Source organism: Crocodylus porosus, unplaced genomic scaffold, assembly GCF_001723895.1.
Source record: "Crocodylus porosus isolate Cpor-Errol unplaced genomic scaffold, CroPor_comp1, whole genome shotgun sequence".
In the NCBI taxonomy this organism is placed as follows: domain Eukaryota; kingdom Metazoa; phylum Chordata; order Crocodylia; family Crocodylidae; genus Crocodylus; species Crocodylus porosus.
Window position 1 is genome coordinate 16,367,760 of NW_017728951.1, and position 20,575 is coordinate 16,388,334.

At 43.2% G+C, this 20,575-nt stretch overlaps 1 protein-coding gene across 2 annotated transcripts in view; it reads right to left on the minus strand.

The window, feature by feature from the left end:
• The window catches only part of ATRNL1 (attractin like 1), a 969,676-nt gene that overhangs the window by 404,430 nt on the left and 544,671 nt on the right, over nt 1–20,575 (minus strand). The window lies entirely within an intron of this gene.

Consider the following 20,575-nt stretch of genomic DNA (forward strand, 5'->3'; position numbering starts at 1 on the left):
CAGTGCCTTCAGTACCCTCGGATGGAGGGTATGGCTGTGTGTGGGAGAGTGTAGGGGATGCTGGGGGGTATGGGTGTGTGTATGTTGGGGTGTATGGGCAGGGTGTGAGTCTGAGGGAGGGTGGGAGAGTGGGGACCCCCCGCACACACACACTCCCTCCCATGGTGAACAAGCCCCACTGCTGGCAGCAGCAGCAGGTGGTGGGCCCTTGGGTTGCTCATGGCTCACACAGCCACAGCTGCCTGGTAGTGCGCGGCTCCAGCCAGTTCTAGGAACTGCATATGGTGACAAGCAGCAGAGCCAGGCCAGCCCGCCTCTATTATGCAGGGCTCACATGCAGCTCCCGGGATTCACACACCACTGGGCAGAGCCCCATACAATAGAGCCAGCTGCCTTCCCTGCTGCCACATGCACCTGCCAGGACTCTGCCATGAAGCAGGGAGTAGAGCTACCTGCCACTTCTGGTAGAGTCTCAGCAGGTACACATAGTGGTAAGGAGTAGGGAAGGCAGCCAGCTCCCTTTGGTGGTGCACAAATCCTGGGAGCTTCACATGAGCCCTGAGCAATAGAGCAGGGGTGGCCTGGCTCCACTCCTTGCCACTACGTATGGCTCCCAGAACTGGCTGGAGACATTTGCCTCTGGGAGGATGCGCCTCCAGGCAGCTGCTGTGCCTGTGTGGCCTATGAGCACCCTAGAGGACCACTAGCTGCTGCTCCTGCTGCCATCAGCGGGGGCTGTGTGCCATGGGGGAAGGCATTTACTGGGGTCCCCAAACCCTCCCACCACTTATCCTCCCACAATCCCCACACACCCACACCCTGCCCACCCAAGCTCTGCACTCCCGCCTCCCCACTTGTAGGAGCCCCAGACTCAATGTTCCCGCCAGGCCCAGCTCCATGCTCCACATTCCCACCCAGCTTCAGCTTTCCTACCTACTGCCTGGGGTGAGCGCTGCAACAGGGACACAAGGAGCTGCTGCTGAAGGTCAGGGAAACTGGGCAGGTCTCCTGGCAACTGCAGCAGTGGAAGCAGTGGCCCCACCTGGAAGCCGTGCGTGCTGGCTGGGGCCCTCCTGCACATGAGGGTGGCAGCGAAGTATGAGAGCTGGGCAAGATACAATTAATTGGTGGCTGCCCGTGGGTCAGACGAAATCACCTGGCAGGCCAGATCTTGCCCATGAACCTTATTCTGCGCATCCCTGACCTAGAACATATTTGAAAGTGGAATCTGAATGTTTTCTCATATGTTAGCCATTATCATTTTGTCACATACATGCAGCACAAACCACATTGTTGCCACTGAACAGATATAGAAATAGCAAAGAAAGCACTCAAAAATCCTGTAAATTAAGTTAATTAATTTGTAACCTTAAGGTTCTTTGTGAGAGGAGTATATTCACTCTTGCAAGATCAAGGCACCTGGAAAGTAGCTTCTGTTTAGCAGACAAGGTTCTTTGGGTAAATGTGATATCTTTTATTAGACCAACTACATCACTCACCCTTCTTCCTCCCATCCTGGAGAGTACTGAAAGTATGAAAGAGGGAGTGGTCCCAACTGCCCCTCAGTTCCTCACACTACTGTGGGACTTTCTAATTTGGGAATACGTGGGCAGAATGTGTGAATACACACAGGCTTATCTTACAGAGCTTCCATTACAAGGAAATAACCTGCTGTTGTGCTTTCAGCATCCTGGCTATATTTCACTCATGGCAATCCAGCAAGCAGTATAACCCCAGGAAGGTGGTCTAAAAATTTCTATGTATATAAACAAGTACAGCAGAACTGCCAAAATGAGCATCAACTTTAGATGAATTAAAAGTGACTAAACCTCTTGTTCTCCCATAGCAAACCTTATTAAGAGAATTGTTGTTGTTGCTTAAATCACCAAAGAAGCAATCATACACCATCATGTTATGAAGGCAACGTGAAGGGATGCTATGGAAACTGCCTTTTGTCCTGGTTAAGGACTCTCGCAAGCAGACTGCATTTTGCATGCACAAGTTGTTTTGGGTTTTTTTTGTAACATGAAAGATTGATTCATCTGGTGTTTGCCCCATTTCTTCAAGTTTAGAGAACGTCTCAAGAGTAGTAACCACATGTTCTCTATGTAAAGCACAATACCTGCCTGAAACTAACTGAGGCATAGGGACATATAGGCGAGAGTTCAATCTGACCCACGTTCTTAAAAATGTTATCACTCCCAAGTACAGTGAAAGCAAACAGCTGGTGAGACTCAAAGCTTAGTATATCAGGAATATACTTCAAGCTTCTTTGTCACAGAAATGAAGAAAAATATGTGGGGAAAAGCAACATATGGGAATAAACCTTAAAAAAGGAACATAGCTAAAAGCATATAACTTAATAAAGCTCTGCAGGTCTGCCTTTAATAATACTGTTATGCACTTAACAATTTGGTAATTATGCTGGGGTAGAGAGAAAATTAAGCGGAAAGAACAAACTAAATGCCAGCAAAGCATATTAATTTAAAAGTTGAATGCATAACTGACTCCATGGCCTAAAGTTAGGCTCTTTGATAACCAAATTGTTACTGTGCATCTCTTACTATTTATATTTTACCATCAGTAACTAAGCTGCACGTGTAAAATGAAATATCTGATATTTAATATACATCAACCAATTAAGAGAAAACAGCCTTTACCTTCAGCTGTATACGCCAACTGATATTAATTTATTAATGTTTTCAAAATGTAGAATAAAATTGATCAAACAATATTTTTCTCCCTAAACATTACCACAATAGCTACAAGTGTTTCTAAAAATTGGTGAACAAAGTCTAAACTTGGTTGCCACTGGAATACAATGAAATCTATTTACCTTAAGGTATAAGAATACCAGAGATGTGGCTAAGTGAGGAACTAGGGAGAATGATTATGAAAAAAGTATGTATTGCTTTTATTATAGATATAAGTACCCTAAGAAATGTGAGTATAACACTTAGTTGCTCTAGAAACTACAATAAACTGTTAGGTGTGTGTAGATTTGCATGTGTATGTGTACTTGAATCACGTCATTTATATGAAGTTGTGACCTTACCTTAAGTATTGTGAGCCCTACCAGAAGTTTACTATAGTGAAGTATATATGAATGATCTGTTATCTAGACAGCTTTCACTTCAAACTAAGGGGGGGAGGGGAGGAAGATCAGGAAGTATAGGTCAGGAAATAATGCTTAATTTCAACTTTGTTTGTAAGACTGAGTCACAGATTTCATCTATCTGCCAACACAATATCAAATGAAAGTGAACCCTTTGTAAATATCCTGTAATATATTGTCTAATAAAGTTCTAGATGTGAACTTTAGTAACTCTCAGCAGTTCCTCCTTTCATCACTTTCAAACAGCAAGTAAAGAAGATTGATGGTCAAAGTGGTTTAATTTAACATAAACTGAAATGAATCTCTATAGAATAAATAGAGCATCTCACCCGTAAAGTGTGATTATGTTGCTTTCACTCGTGGAAAAGACTTTCATATTTCATACAACTTTATGTCCCTGTACTGTAAGCAACGTAATACTCGCCCTTCATGGGTGAAATATTCTATATTTCTTTGAGCAAGTGGCGGTATATAAAAATCTTTAAAAAAAAGCAGTCACATCTATTTCATTTGAAGAAATGAAGAGACAGAGAGAATTTAGTATTCTTTCAGTAACTTTAAAGAAAAAGCTTGCTATGGAAGAAATTAAAAATATTTAAAAACAGACATGCCTTTTTAATCATCATTTCATGCAGTAATACTTTTGAGTTATGTTAATTACTTTGAGTTATACTGAGTTTGCTATTTAAGCTTGAAGTGATTTCAATAATCTAAATACTAGAGATGAATGAATCAGTTTGGGGTTAGGAGGAGGGCAGGCATGTGGAAATGCAGCCACATGCCTGCCATGGCCCAGGCCACAAGCCGGGGGGAGGGGGGTGCTACAGCATGCCTCCCTGCTGGGCTGAAGCAGACAGTTTGGGTTAAGGCTAGCCCACCCACCCTGCGAGGGGGAGTTCACGGGGGAGATGCAAAACATCCTGGAATGCTGGGGGACTAGTTCTGTTGAACCCGAAGGGAATCTGGGACTGAAGTTCAATAAACTGATTTAACCTGAATCAGTTACAACTGATACTGCCATCCAGGTTCATCTTAAACTGGCTTCAGCCATATTGAAGGCAGTGTAGGTGCACTGAACTTCTGTTGTGTTACAGATTTGAACCAGTTTCCCACCACTTCTACCAGTTTGTGTGTAATTTCTGTCCCTAGCCCTAGTGACAACATTACCTAGGAAACTGGAGTCAGAAGAACCTAAGAAATTGAATAAATAGGTACAAGGCTTTAATCCACATAGTTCTCCAGACATTTCATACTGAAAGTGTGTCTTTTAAAATTAACCGCATGCATGAGAAAAGAAGGTAATGGCAACATCTGCACTAAGGTGGACATTTATACCTCCAAAGGAAAAAAAATTATGGAAGATCTCCTTTTATGCAACAAAGTTGGCACCTGGTACAAATGACATCAGTGAATAACAAAAATGAATCAAAGCCTTTGTGCCTTTGGAAGAGAATAACCATACTTACTTGCTTACCACACACACCTTTTCCTCCACCATCAGTCTTCCAAAATTGGTGTGCGTGTCTTAAGCAGGGAAACTGATTTTTCTTTTCTGGAATAGAAGCATGCAAGCAGTATACTCTAATGGTTGTGAAAATGGATACTGCTTCTTTCTGGCCCCATTAAGCAAAAGGGGCAGAGTCCTGTGTTAACCTGCTGATAGCCACTAAGGAATTTGCAGTGGCTATTGGCTGAGCACTGTAGTTTGTGCTTGAAGTAGCAACTGATCTGGGTCAGGGCAAGTGAGCTGCTGCATGCAGTCTATAGTGTTTGCATGATGCTTGTAATACAGAAATACCACTGTTTTATTTACAGAAACTTACATAAAGAACTATTTACAGTATGGAAGTAACAGGCTTGCTACTGGCTTTGAAAGGATCTAGCCCTGTTGCTGTCTTGCCACACTAGAAAGTTCCTGCTGTCTCACCCAGACTTGTCTCAGAGACCAGCATTCCAGGACACACTTATGTTTCCAGAAAGACTTCTCTATGTCAGACAGTCAGCCATGACTCTGGAAGAATCGTCTTTTCTATATTTTGCCTTCCAAACAGAAGATGTATGTCTTATTTGGAAGAGCATGTTATGTAAGAAAATACAGTGCCACGAATGAAAACCTTAAGCTCATGGTATAGAAAGGTTGGGGAAACGCTTTTGCTGGTTTGTTGCTAGTCATGACTCCATTATGATCCAGTGACAAAGAACTTTAATGTGGGATCTGAGAAGTATTTGGTTCATAGTAACTGAATGTGGTCTGTGAAAATAATGACTTACAAGTGATCTGTGACAGGTAAAAGGGGAAAAGTTTGACTTTCAGTTTGACTCAGATAATGAAGAAGCTCTTTATGTCTATTAAAAGCAGCCATCTTCTACCACACCACAAGCCTTTGCCTGAAAATAGCTTTAAGTAGGCAGTTAAGTCAGAAACTCATTGCTAGGTACAGAATTCAAAAGCTGAGGCAGAATAGATCTGACCTTTGTGGGTTTCCCTGAGCTCTGTAGATTGGATCAGAACACGTTTACCCTTTGGGGAGGTGGGGGAGCAAGCAGATGCCTGCACTGCCCAAGGCCAGCAGGCTCTCGTGCACCTTCCAATGCAGGAGACTGCTGAGGGCAGCTGAATGTAGCCAAATTCAGGGCCACCCCTGACTGGCTACTGGGCACATGCCCCCAACCCCCTGCTGTGAGCCAAAGTGAGGCAGGGAGAGCAAGCATAGTACTCCAGCAGCTGCAGATCAGGGAAGGGAAATGGAGGCCACTGCTGTGCAGGCCCAGACCCTTAGACCCAGTGAGAACAGCTGTGGGGGCCATGATGTGGGGCCTTGCCCCTTCCCCCACTGCCTGGCCTACTGTGGCTTCTCTCCCTAGCCTTGCCTCCCACCAGCTGTAAGCAGTTGGAGGGAAGAGGCAAAAGCGGAGGCTCCCACCATGTGGGCCTAGCTCCCCAGACCCAGGCAGTACAGCTGGGGGAGCTGTATGGTTGGGGCTCCCCACTTCCCATGCTGCCTGGCCTGGTACCAGTTGTTAGCAGTGGGGGGAAAGTGGGGGAGAGCAGAGCCCTCATGAGCCAACACACCAGCACTGCATGAGCCAACACAGCTGGGGTGGCAGACCTGCACACTGGGGGCTTCCCACCTCCCCTGCTTCCAGGCCTACCTGGGTAGTGCAGACTTTCTTCCCAGCCCCACCCCCTGCCAGCTGTCAGTAGCTGGGGGAGAGAGCGCAAAAGCAAAGATCCCTACCAGATGAACCAGCACCCTCCCCCCCCCTCCCCGAGCCAGCTAGAACAAATGTAGGGGTCTGCATGGCAGCAGCCTCTGCTCTCACCCCTTCCCCCCATCCCACCTGCTGCTGATAGATAGCAAGGGTCAGGCTGGGGAGAGAAGCCATGCTGGGCTACTCAATGGGGGAAGGGGAAGTCCTGCCATGCACCCTTCCAGTGTGTTGGTTTGAGAAGGCTGGTGCCAGGGCAGAGGCCTCTGTTTCCCGCCTCACGCTTAGAGATGAAGAGAAAAGTTAGACTGGGTCAGGTGGGGGGTGGAGGGGGTAGCAGGAGATCTGGTATAGAAGTTCGGTAGACGGGTCTCAACTAAAATGATTCCATCTGAAACTACATCCATCCAGGTCTATCTTAGACCAGGTTCCACCCTTCTAAAACTGGCCTATGTTGACTGAACTTATGTTCTGTTCAAGGTTTTGACTGGTTTTCAATAACTTATACCAGTTTATGTGCAATGTCTGTACCTAGCCCATTTATAAAGAGGTCTACCTTATCAGAAATGTAACCGGCTGTGCCTGTCCAGTGCTCCGTACCTAGGCTTTTCTGGTAGCCCTAAGCCAACTGCAGGCTTGCAGGCCGACAGTCTATCCCAGCACCAGTTACCTGACCTACTAGAGTTTCTCTCCTGCCACATCTTTGATGGAAACCTTTCTCCCCGGGATGACATTATGCCTGGCTCAGTGGTGTTGGCTACAATCTCTTGGTAACGTGAGGATTTGGGGGATCTGCCTCCCCTACACCCCACCTAGCACCAGCCTGTTATTGCATCAAAGTTTCTCAGACTCGGCTTTGATGTCGGTCACCGTCCTCGATACTTCCTTGGACTCATGGTTGTTCCTCCATGCCCTCTTCCCAGGAGGGCTCCCACGTCCCCCCACCTGATGTCTGGGAGAACTCCCTTGTTTCACTGGGTGAAGGCAGCTCCCCAGCTCCCCAGTCCCGTCAGCTTTTATTTGGATCTTGCTGCCCCAGGTGCTGGCATGTGCATACAAAGCGCTTCCAAGCCAGTGCCAGCTTTTCTTCTTTGCCTCGCCCCCGGGCCCCAGCTGATAGCAGCAAGGGATGCCATCGGATCCCTGGTAAGTTTTACTGTACGGTGGCTTCACCGCCGCTGTTCCCCTCTCTTGCTCCCAGGAGCAATGGGATTGCTAGCACAGCTTTCCCACCCCTGCTACCCTCTTCCCATGGCCCTGTGTGCTGCAAGGGTGCTGGCCTTGCTGGGGGAGCGGTGATGCTGCCACTGCCACCAAGTTTCCACAGCTCAGTATCTGGTGGGGCTGCTGGCATCTTTGAGGGTGAGGGGCTCTTTCTGCTGCCACTGGGTTCCTGCAGGTTGGCGTTTCCCCTGTCCCTGCCACAAGAAGTCAAACTCAGGGAAAAGACCGACAGTGTGACAGAGTGTAGATTCAGGAGGTTTTCAGGCTGCAAAGGACCACAATTATCATCTAATTTGACTTACTTCAATAAAACAGGTCCACAGAACCTCATCTGACAGTAGTGTGATTATTAACTAGAGTTACGGTTTTCAACCTTTTTTAGACTCAAAGCACCCACCCCCTGGTAGATTTGTGGTGCACCATACCATGGAAAATTCTAGCTTTTTTGGTTTTTTACTACAAAAGAATAATAGCGCAATTCTTCTGGTGCTAAGAACTCAAAAAGACCACAACAGGTCAGAATGGTTTGTCACTTTGGATTCTTATATGAAATCCTTGGTTTTATCATGTGAATCAAAATTGCATACATAACACTACTAAGATTACATGGCACCACACAGCACCACTACAAGGATCTCAAGGCACCCAGGATGCTGTGGCACTCTGCCTGAGACTCACTGAACTAGAGGAACCCAAGAAAAAAACGGTAAAATACAAAAGGAGAACTTTTTTTTTAGCATTTAAACATCTCTAGAAAGCACAGCAAAAAATAATGAAAACTATTACACAGGAAAAGCAATCAACCTTGGACAGTTATAGGGCAACTCAGGCTGATTAAATTACCAAAATATGAAATACAGAGATTTTATATCTCTTTAAGTGCTTATTTCACTGAAACCTTAACTTTGGAGTCAATACTTAGGCTTCCATGATTTTGTCTATGGCTAAATTTAAATACAAATGCACACAATCAAAAAGCTCCAATACAACCAAGACATATTTTATAAATGTTTTCTAAAATGCTTCATTTGATCCCATAACATTTTATTAAGCTATTTTATTATCATTTTGTTTTAAAAATTCATTAGCCGAATTCCTTATGAACTCAGAAATCTTTCTCCTATAGTAATAATTAGATTTAATATTTTAATAACTATAGAATGCACAATAGGACACATTATCTAGGCACTCCCCCCACTCTACTGCCTTACTTTATTACGATTCAGTACAAGGGCCTGTAATATTTCTTCACTGCTGTAAACAGGTTGCTCATTTCTTTGATGTCACTCATTTCACAGTACGCCATACCAACTGCATCTGAAAGGAAGGCAAACTGGCAGACAGCTTGAGAAAGCAGCTTGTCATTTGCCATAACATACAATGACATTATTGCCTAAAGCAAAGCCTTACTCTTTCTTTCTTTCCTTTTTTTTTATTTAACTAACCTTCAGCCCACTCCATGCTTACATTTCCAAAAATGAACTCTCAAACCTCACATTTGGTACAGGTTCATGTCCTCCACCGTAAGAGGACAGAACTGGTTTTTTCATGAATGTAAATGAGAAGAGCATAATTTCAAATCTATTTGTCACAGATGAACACCCACTCTAGCACAGCTAGTGTTTACCTTAAAATGAAACCAGGATGAACTGAAGTTACATAAAAAGGAAGTTATTAGAGTGAAGGATTCTGAGACAAACACCCCTGAGCTCCAGAGTTGTTTTTAGCTTAAGAATATTAACAGGACTTAAAGAAGTGCAATACAAAATGCAGGGAATCAAAATGTAGGCACAATATAGAACATCTGTGTTAGTCAGGGTGAGACTGTACTTTTACAATGCAACTTGAGAGGGTTAGTACAAAGCTCTCCTACCCTACGGGGTCTCTCCCAGGAGGCACTTCTACTTAACAAAACACAGTATCACGTGGAATTCTTAAGAAGACTGACTGCAGTGGAACCCATAAAAGATCAAGGGGACTCCATGCAATTTTCACATAAACTGGTATAAATGATCAGAACACAGTCTAAACCTTTAACAGAACAGAAGTTCAGCGCACATACACTGATTTAAAAATGGCAGAATCCAGTTCAAGATAGACCTGGATAGATGTAATATCAGATTGAATCACTTTAGGTTAGACCAGTCTATCAAACTTCTCTTTCAGATCCCATCCTGACATAAGTTAGGCATCCCAGAATGCATTGCAGCTCCTGTTAACCCATCTTGCAGGGCAGATTCACCCCCACTCCAGCTCTTCTGCTTGAAATGAATCAGGTGGCCCCACCTCAGGCTGTCAGAGAGCTGAGGCAGCAAACTCTGCACCCCAGCCTGGCTGGCAGTGGCAGAAGGGGTAAGAAAGGGGGCAGGGGGGAATGGACCCCTGCCTTAGCCACCCACGGCCAGGATCTGTACAGTGCAAGTGAAAAGCTCTCAAGGTGGGGGCTTTCTGTCAGGTAGTACACCAGCTAGTGAACACCCAAGACCCACCCCCTCGTCAGCCCCCAGCTTCTCAGCCATGGGGGGGCAGGGAAGAAATTAACCCCTCCACCATGCTCCTCTTCCCCCACAGCAGGTGGGAGCTGTCCCCTGCAAAGCCCAGCACCACTGGGTAGCAAACGCCCCAGCCCTGCTCCCTCGCCAGCCCCCCCCCATTTCTTTCCCTACGAATATTATGATTTGAGGGAGAAATTGAATACAATGCCACTTGGGACCATCACTCACCAAAGATGAGATGCAGGACATGGCCAGGCAAAACAAAATTCCCTTGGTTGAAATGGGAGAAGAGAGGCAAGGAGTCTTACGACATATCAGCAGCTCTATGGTATCATTTCATATGTCTGCCTTTCTACCAGGATTAGTGGAAGCAAAACTGTTCCATTCTGTTTCTTTCAGGGGCAAGCAGCCTGTATTTAGCTTTGTACTATAACAGAAAAATCAACTTATACAGAAAGCAGCAAAAAGGGGGAATGGGAAACATTACAAGTCATGAGATGAGACATAAGGGATTAAATAATTTCATAGGAAATCCTATGAAATCTATGAAATGACCCTCTGCCAGCCCTGAAGGACTAAACAACAGTGAGGAACCTGAATTTGACAATTTAGCCTTGGCAATCCCCCTGTCCCTGCAAGCTATCAAGTAGCTGCCTTAACTGGAATTTTTATTCTAATAATTTCATGGGATATGGTAGTTCTTTATAAAGATGCCATAGAGGCATCACGAAGGCAGGTATATTACACATTAAGCTATACAACATAAATGGAAATCTTAAATACATTTTTAAAAAAGAAAAATCCTCAGCTTGCACTTTTTATTACTCATTTGCTTACTCCTGTAGAATTAAAATACACTATCTGCTTCTGAGTGAGGTGAAAACTCTTTAATGCATTGCTAAGTAAAAATCAATCTTGCTCAGCCCATAAATGTAAAATCCATTTTGCTGAGATAACTTGATTTTAATGTTACCGGTAAATATTCTAATTTTGATCTATGGGAACTTTATATTTTCTGATAATCCAACTATGGCACATATGATTTGAGCTTGCTAGTTTCAGCTTTGCCTTTTTATGGTGATCAGCAATCCACATCATAGATGTGGCCAATGCAAAATTCAGCATTTATTATTTTTTTAAAAGACTCAAAAATAAATAGATACAAACACGCATTAAGGGAAGAGTCATGATGAAAGCTATTGTCGAAGAGCAGTCAGACACTAAAAAGAAAGTGTTCATCTACTAAGCAATTCAACTGTTGGAGGTATAGATAATGAGGGAATCTATTTGCCAACTGGAATTCAACTTAATTCATATATTCTGAAACAAATATGAGGAAATGTATGCATCACTCATCACCCATACTGTCCTGTCACGTGAGACAGACATGTTTGGATGGAGAGTATTACAACATGCTGCCCCATGTTATTATCCATGCTGCTGAGCTGTTTTGAAATCTCTTCTGTGCTCCCCAATGCAACTTCCACTGACTCACCTGCAGTTGCAGGAGGGCTTCCAAGGCCAAACTTTGACACTCAGTCCCTTAGAATTGGCTATTCCTTCATGGCTGGAAGTGGTGTCATTTAATCCCTTTTCTCTCATTGATAATTAACCAGCTCCGTTCCTAATGCCGATCTTACTCTGACCATGGGTTTTCTGGCTAGTGTCATACTCTACTGATTTGTCAAGGGTTGTACTTGATATAAGAAACTATGATAGTCTCAAGGGGTGGAACTAGTCTCCCTATCATTTCTTGCCAAAGATAAAAAGTATTCTCAAATTTTATAACTATCTGTAATCCTAAATATCAATAGTGCTTAGCATGATGTTGAAAATTCTATAGGCCATGGGTAATGAGACATGTAAGAAGACTGTAAGAAGCACCATTTTAGCCAGGAATGGACACATCTCTCCATCTGGTGGATTACCTCAGAATACATAAGAGATGGCACACTAGACTTAAGTAGGCAAGAGGGTCAATTGAATACTCAAATATTGTCATTTGGTTAGTCCAGGGGTTGTAGGGGTATGTGTACCCCCAGGAGTACTTAAGAAGGCCCTGGGGGGTACATGCACCTTCCCACACTGCCGCGCAGGTGCTGCCCACCCAGACAGATGTGGGGGGTGGGGGAAACTTGCATTGGCTACATGCCAGCCCTCCCCTCCCCCCTGCTCTGCATCTGGCCACTGGGGGTACACTGCTTCATGTCTGGCCACTGAGGGTACACTGTTCCAAAAAGGTTGAAAACCCCTGAACTAATCAATTGACTGCATGTTTTTGGACCAAAGATTATAGCAATTTTGACAAAAAACCCACTTTTTTCCTAGCATTCTTGACAGAAATATGGTTTGTTATTGTTTTTTGACACATTTCCTGACAACAAATTTGTGCTTTTTCTATGTTATTATTTGGACCTATTGCCAAATTTTTACATTTTTGACCAATAATTGACTAGTCAAGTGACCAAACTTTATTTGACCAGTTAAATACCCAACCTACAGTACACAAAGGGGTTGTGAGCTTAGAGAAACAGGCTGGTTAGCCAATGGTAGGCACATCTACACAAGATGCTACAGTGCCATAGCGTTAATTGACAAAAACCATGACACCACCACTATGTCACTAAAGCAAGGTGCTCCTTCATTATAGCGCTTTGCTACAACAACGTAGTGGCCCAAAGTAACCATGCGCTTCTGGCACAGAGCAGTGCAGGCTGTTACTGTGCCATCTTTTAATACTTCCAAAAGGAACTACTAAATGATGGCACTGTAACAAGGGAGCCATACGGCTACATGTAGATGCGCCCTCCTTGTATTTTTTTTATGCGTACCTGGGTTTTTCTACAAAGGAAAGCTGTGATAGTATGAACAGTATACCAATGCCTGTTGTGGGAACACGCATCAACCTCTTCAATGATCTGTGGTCTGTGACTCAGGACAGAAGAAAATATCTATATTATATTTCCTGCCAGCACTCCTATGCATCAGATCCTTCTTATACTATTAGGGTTTCAAAGCAATACTTGAGTAATGTTATAAATTCTTAGTTTATGAACAATTAACATCAATTTGCAAAGCACAATAGAATGGAATTCATGTTAGGAATAACTGTTTGCTAACAATCTTGGACAAACATTTTAAAATGCTCTATGGCACAATACTTGAATTAAAAACACAATTAAGACATCAACTTTAAAAGACTGGCTTTAAATAAGTTATAAAATAACACTTGGCACATACTAAATATAATACTTTATGTTCAAAGCACTGTGAAACGTCATTCCTCAGACCATCCTCAGAGGTGTAAAATCTTACCTCCATTAGATAAATGTGAAAGCCAGGATAGAGAGCCAAAACCCATATTCTTTTCAAACCCCAAGTTTGCACAGATTTAGTGCAAGTTTTGGGTGTTCAAGTAATGAATAATTAGTCTTAGACAGCTTGAAAGATTTACCATAAGACACACTGATTCAGTATCAGCAGAACTAGAACCTAGTTTTTTGGCTTTTAATTTCAGGCTTATTCCAGTAGATCACTGAACAAGTGGAAACAAGGAAAATTTAACACATTCAATTTTTACATACAATAAACAATGTTATTTAGAAAAAATAAATTATAATTTTAGAAACCTAAAATACTAGATAACTCATTGTGAAATACCTAAAATGTTTTTAATACTGATGCAGTTTCGTAATACATTCACATACAATGTACAACCATAGCAATGAAATTGATGTCATAGCTTACAGTGCAAAAGGATATAGGTCCAGAACCCATTACCTTTTCTGTGTCTAAAGGACAACTTTCCGGCTATTTTTGGCACTTACACAGTTTGTGATTTTAGACACATAACTATCTATGTGGCGCAGGCGCTAAGACACTTGGTTGAAAACTTAGAGGTTATAACAACAGCAGAACAAATCTGCAAATTCTGCTAAATACCTTGTCACAGGGCATGTCTACACGTTCATTAATGCACTGTAACTATGGTGCATTAAGTTTAGTACCTGTTATTACAGGTACTAAACTTAATGCACTATAATCAGCACTGCTGTGCAGTGGCACTGGGGTATGCTTTTTTAAATGGTAATGCACAGTAGACTAATTCTATTGCACATTACTGCATTAGCATGGTTTAAGCCTGCCACGCTAATGCACAGTAGAATTAGTCTCCTGTACTTTTAGCGTCTCATGTAAATACACCCACAAGGATACAAAATGGAAAGAAAAGGTAAGTTCCCTGATAACTTAGCTATTGGTGTTAAAATATGTGAATGCTCCTCCTGTTTTTCCAAGTTTTACATTCAGGTATGTGCATACCTGTTTGGTCAGTGCCTACTACACATGCTCTGTAGCTGCGTAGACCTGTATGCATCTATACTGCATGGACAACAGACTCACAAACTGTTCATAAATGCCCAAAATTCTACTTACATAGCTGGCAAACTGCCATTTAGGTGAAGAAAGTGTGATAGAATCCCCCCATTTGTCTTTTTTGGTCATTAACAATTTTTATTTGGTCAGGACAATTTAGAAACAGGTTCCATATTACTTTGAAGTATATAGCATTTATACTGAAGACATTAAAATAAATAAATCACATTCGTATTTTGTCAAATTTTCTAAGATATTACTGCTCCTAAGTAGGTAAACTCTTTCTTAGTTTGAAAGAAGGTTAAATGGAATAAGCTAAAAACAATGAATCATCCAATGTAGATGGTATGGTTTCTGTAAAAAAGGATTGGTAGTGATGCACTATCATCCTTACATATCTGAATGCATTTCAGGTCTCTCAGACAAGTCACTGGTGAACCAGCAGGCGCAATAAAATGTTATGATATTAAAGGATGAAGTACTATGACCATCACAGACTACACAATTGCAGTTTCTGCAAAATCTTGCGTACTCCTTCAAAATAATTAGTACTACAACCAGGCTTTCCAACAGTACATACACACCGCATAAGATAGATAAAATATGCATTTCAGGATCTGGCCATAACCTCTGTTTTCAAATGTATAACTTTAAATAACACTGTGCCTGTCTCAATTCAATTATCTGCTCCCGCGCTGTTTTGGTGCATGCGCCTGGTCTTGGATGCTATGGGACTTCATGAGATCCCTAGGGAGGCCCTCAGTCACTTCAGGGAGAACCCCAAAACTTGTCTGCCATGACTTCGGAAGGACCTTCAGTGGTGGGGGCTCCCATTGAGGGTACCTCCAGAGTTGTCGTGTCCCCCGGCGGATGAACGTGGGGCTCCACCTCCCTATACACCCCATCCATAAGCCAGCCCTCAAAATGAGCCTCAAGATCTTAATGCGGCTTGCCCTCCAGTGATGTCAATTCCAGATCTTTGCGCTCCCTACACTCTCATTGGTCCAACCTCTGTTTTGTTTTGACCCAGGGTCCTCTGGATGTTCTGCCCTTGGAGATATGCTCCAGTAGTCTGGTGGTTCTGGTCAGAGCTATATGCTACAGTCGTCCTTCTTCTCTACCAAAATTACCTTACTATAACCTTAAGGACTCTCTACAACAAAATAATTGAGAGCCTGCACTAAATAAGAAAGGAAAAGGCCAATGGAAGAAGAAAAGAAAGGAACTACTTTGGTCAGCCATGAACACAGGCAAGTAAAGAAAAAAAATGAAAAAGGAGAGGGGTGTCAGGCTGAGCAGCCCACCTTCCCCCAAACTCTAGTCTGAACCTACCATGTCTCCCTGGCTCAGATCCGTGCTCTTGCCCCAGCTGTGGTCTTCCTCGGCTCCTCTCTGAACTGCCTTGGGTCCTGCACTCCCATGACATCTGTTGCCAGTGCGGGATGCTCCTGGAGTCTCTGCTGACACCAACGCCAGCCTGTGCGTCGGATCTTGATTCTGCCGGTGCTGGGTGCACCCAGCGTCGGCATGGGCAATCCTTGTAGCCTCTCTTGCTCCTGGCATCCCCACTCGCTCCATGTCAGAGCTGGCTTTTGTATCAACTGGGCAGCATCTCCCACTGACATCACCTGGCTCTAGCTGCAGATAAGTGTGGCTAATGAACCACACGGTCTTTTCTTCTTGGTGTGTTTCGTCAGGACTTCACTGTCCTAAAAGGGGTAAGCTTTTCCCTTTTACAGAGGTTTTCTTTTGGGGTTGCGTTCCCCTTGTTCTAGGTTCCCCGGTGGGCAGGGCTCCTTGCTCCTCCATGCTTGTACCCCCAGGACAAACATATTTACAATGCTGTTGCATTGCACTGTTGTCAGACCTCACTGATATGGCTGGCCAGCATGGATGGAATTCTGTTCACCAGGTTAAAAAATAGTGTGTTTGTCCATGACAAGAGCCAGATGAGTATGCCTAAGAGAATGCTGTAGCTTAAACCAAGGTTAAATGCTACTTAACTATACTTATTCATATTCTATATAATCCTTGAAAACATGACTTCCATATCTTTACCAACATTATTTATGATTCTTGTTACATCCTATACTTCCATCAGTTATTAACTTAGTATCTTAATTTCTTTTTCATTACATTAAGTTGCAGTTTTCTGGATATTTTTTCAGCAGACTATAATGGTCTTGACTATAAATCATTCTAGTGGATCATATTAGTACTTGCTACAGATGCAATTAACTCTGGTTGCTACTCTAAATCAGTTTTAGTGGCCACCGGTTTCCATATGTTGGGTGTCAGAAATGGCTTCTATACCTTCAAGTTTAGTGATCCTGTGCAAGTAGCATTCACTTTAAAATTTACTGACATACAGAATGGTGGCTCCGCTAGAGGCTTTTAGTTATATGGTTATAGGGCAAATCCTGAAAGCTTTCTTAAAGTATATAGATTTCTCATTCATCTCCTAGATGCTGCTCGCTATATCCTTTTCGCCATGATCTTTCTACTGTCAAAAAACCTGGTGATTTTTCCTTTGGATCAGCCATTCTAACTGATAACTTTCTAGCCATGATCTCACAGAGGTTAATATGCTTAGAGATTTTATTCATAGGGCTTGACCTTGTAAGGTCATGCATGACTCTTGGCCGCTTTGTAATACTGAGGCCTAACGCAGACTGTTACTAACACACAGGCTAGTTACAGAAATTACACATAAAATGGTATAACAAATTGGAAACGTTTTCAAATCTGTAACACAGCAGAAGTTCAGGCCACAAAGTGCTTTCAAAATGACCAAAACCAGTTTAAAGTAATGGGATGGATTTAGTATTAGACTTAATTGATTTGTTTATTGAACTTCTCCCCTTGATCCCCTCCAGATTCAAGTAAAACTGACAGTCCCCCAGCATCCCAGCATGCTTTGCAACCACCTCTGCCCCCATCGCAAGCCACCTCACAGGGAGGGAAGGCTAACCTTATCCCAAGCTGTTTACTCTAGCTTCCAGCTGAGGAGGGAGGCGTGCTCTAGTGTCATCACCATCTGCTGTGGGCCACTGCAGGCATGTGGCTACATTTTTGGAATCAGAAGTAAATGTCTGTTCACCTGTTTATAGGTTCAATCTACACAGTTTAAGGTAACCTGTGTAGACTAAACAAATTGATTGTCTGTACTTAGCTACACAGGCTATAGGGCTGTTGGGGGTTGCTCTTAGCCTTTATTATGGGATAGAATACTTACATAATTTCTGCCCAAAGTATAGTGAATCATAGAGACTGATTCTACAACCCAGTCATTATGGTCCTCACCTGGATTAAAGGAGACCCAGATTTAAATCTCTTTTTCAGTGAATAATTATATATCAAAAGGGAAGAGCCATAATAGGAATATACCAGAATAGCCTGGTCTGGGTTGTGGGAGATAGAGACTTAAGTTCGAGGCCCTAGCCTGAAATCATGGTGAAAGAGGACTTGAAACTGAGTCTACCACATCTGATACGTGTGCATTAATTACCTATTTAACAGATAAACTGTGGTGAATAGATCTGTTTTTCACCCCCCCCCAAAAGGTCTGAAATACCTTAGAGTTTCAACCCACTGAAGAATAGGAAACTTCAGATCTCAAACACAATAGCAAAATAAGAAAACTTTTTCCCACTCATTTTTAAGCAGCACCACTGTAATTTCATTGTAGTATACAGTTTTGCTTATTCTTTCAATCTCATGTTATTTCAAGATGTAATTTCCAAATTAATTAGTTGTCCAGTAACATTCAGCCAACATTCAGCCTTTAATTCTTAAAGAAACAGACTTTCTGAATGATGTTTCAGAGTTTTCTATTCCTTTGTAAAAGAGCATCATAGAACCTGACGCAAACATTTGTACATTTGATCTTGTTTTTGATTTCATTACGTGTAGCAATACCCCACTGTAGGACTAGGGACAGACATCCAAAAAGCCTGAGCCTGAACCAGTTTATAACCACATAGACATCCCTTCTGGAGTGAAGAAATGCAGGCACATGCCTGCAGTGGCTCAAACTAGAAGCTGAGGGGCACTAGAGCAGCCCTCCCTTCCCTTCTACAGTGATGAGCTGAGGAGGCTTAGCCAGGCCCTGACAGGATGCTTTGATTAGGGAAGGGTACCCCCATCGATGTTCCTGACCAGTGAGGGAGCCAGCATGGAGTTACACAGCATTTATTTATACTGCAGGGAGTTACACAGGGAGTTGTTAGCATTTAGCACCCCAACATAAAACAAAAGCCTCTCTCGTTAGTTCAAGCTCTTCTTAAACAACATTTTCCAAGGAAGGAATGGAGGGATATTATCAGCTACCTGTTAATTAGTTCCAAAAAGCCCTAAGCAGACACCATCCTTTATCTATGAATACTGATAGACAGGGCAGAAACTAGTCTCCTCTATTGTTTGTCCTTTGCCACTCTGGGGGAGAGACTACCTATTCTGGCTTTCCCTGTTCAGAGTTCTCAAAGGTATATAAACTGTGTCATGTCAGGTAGTGCTAGAGAACATCTCCATGAAAACATGCCTCTGGCCACTTGTTCTTAATCCATGCAAGCCAAATAAGATGCCACATAGCTACTGCTATATGTGCTTTTGTGAACATGGACCACACTAAAAGCCTGAGAGTATTGCCAGGTGCCTCCTAACCATGAACCAAAAAGTGAATGCATGACATTTTTCAGCACTCAGTGCATAAGATGCAGGAACAAATGAGCTGGACTAGCACTAGTCAATGCAGCATTGCTTGTGGACACCTGTGTTTTATCAAGCTAGTTGGCTTCCCCAAAAAGCTGCCAGACTGTATTTTCAGCAAGCATACTTTTCCCATGTGGCACTCTGTATGTAGGGAAGAAAGAAAGATGGGATTCATTTACATTAGCCATCAGGCTGGTAAAAGCTGGTCTTCATTGGACAGTGAGGAGAGATCTCATGGACAGCTCCTTCCCATCCCTTTCTGAGTGAGTTGTATCCCTGCCAGGTAAAGAGGCAAACAATCCTCATGCTCCCTAGAGATGGAAATCAGTTTGAAAATTTGGAGCGAGTCCATCAAAATCAATACATTTACAACCATTTAAGACAGGTGACCCATTGACTATAGAAACCAATCACGGAAAAAAGTGTTGAACCAAAAAAGAAATTTGTCATTATCATGAAATAAATCCATAGCAATCACGTACATCCTTGTAGCCAGATTTAAAAAATGGCTTTGTGAATATACATTTTTTTGTATTCTATATGGATACTAAGGACTAATTTTATAGTCCAACCCCAAAGTACTATAGGTAATCTACATATATTAATGCTTGTGAATTTTAATGATACAGATTAGGGGTGTGGGAAATAGGCCGTATTTGTTTTGGGTTCGGCCCAAATTGGACAGTGATTCAATTCGTTGATTCGGATCACAGTCTCGATTCAATTTGGCCGAATCCAAACCTGATGATTCAATGCTGATTCAGAGAATCAGAGATTCAGCTATAGACGCAGCTTTAAATGTTTTTTCTACATATCTCAAGGTACCAGGCACGGCTCATGAATGCTGCAATGCTGGAGCGAATGGAGCATCCCACAGGAGTTAAGGGGGTGGGGGGGCCCTGCATGCTTGGCGGTGAACCCAGAAGTGGACCAGAAGTACTTCTGGTCCACTTCTGGGTCCAGCCGCTGAGCCTACAGGGGAACCCCCACGTCCCCCCGGCTCAGCAATCAGTTGTGGGGAGACCCCGGATGCCCCCCCACACTCAGGAGGCACCAGTCACCAAGCTGGGGCCACAGCCCCTGCACGTTCCCCAGCAGACCCAGAAGTAGACCAGAAGTGCTTCTAGTACACTTCCTGGTCCACTGTCAAGTGTACTGGGGACCCCCCACCAATGCTCCCATGGGGTGCTCCATCCGCCCCAGCATCTTAGCATTCATGAACTGCCTGGTAACTTGAGGTAAGTAGAAAAAACATTTAAAGCTGTGTCTGTGTCTGAATCATTGAATCTCTCTGAAATGATTCAGAGGGTTCTGAACAATGGACACAAATTATTAGAGAGTAGATTTAGATTAGACATCCGCAAGAACTACTTCACAGTTAGGGTGGCTAGGAGCTGGAACCAACTTCCTAGGGAAGTGGTGCTGGCTCCTACCCAGGGGATCTTTA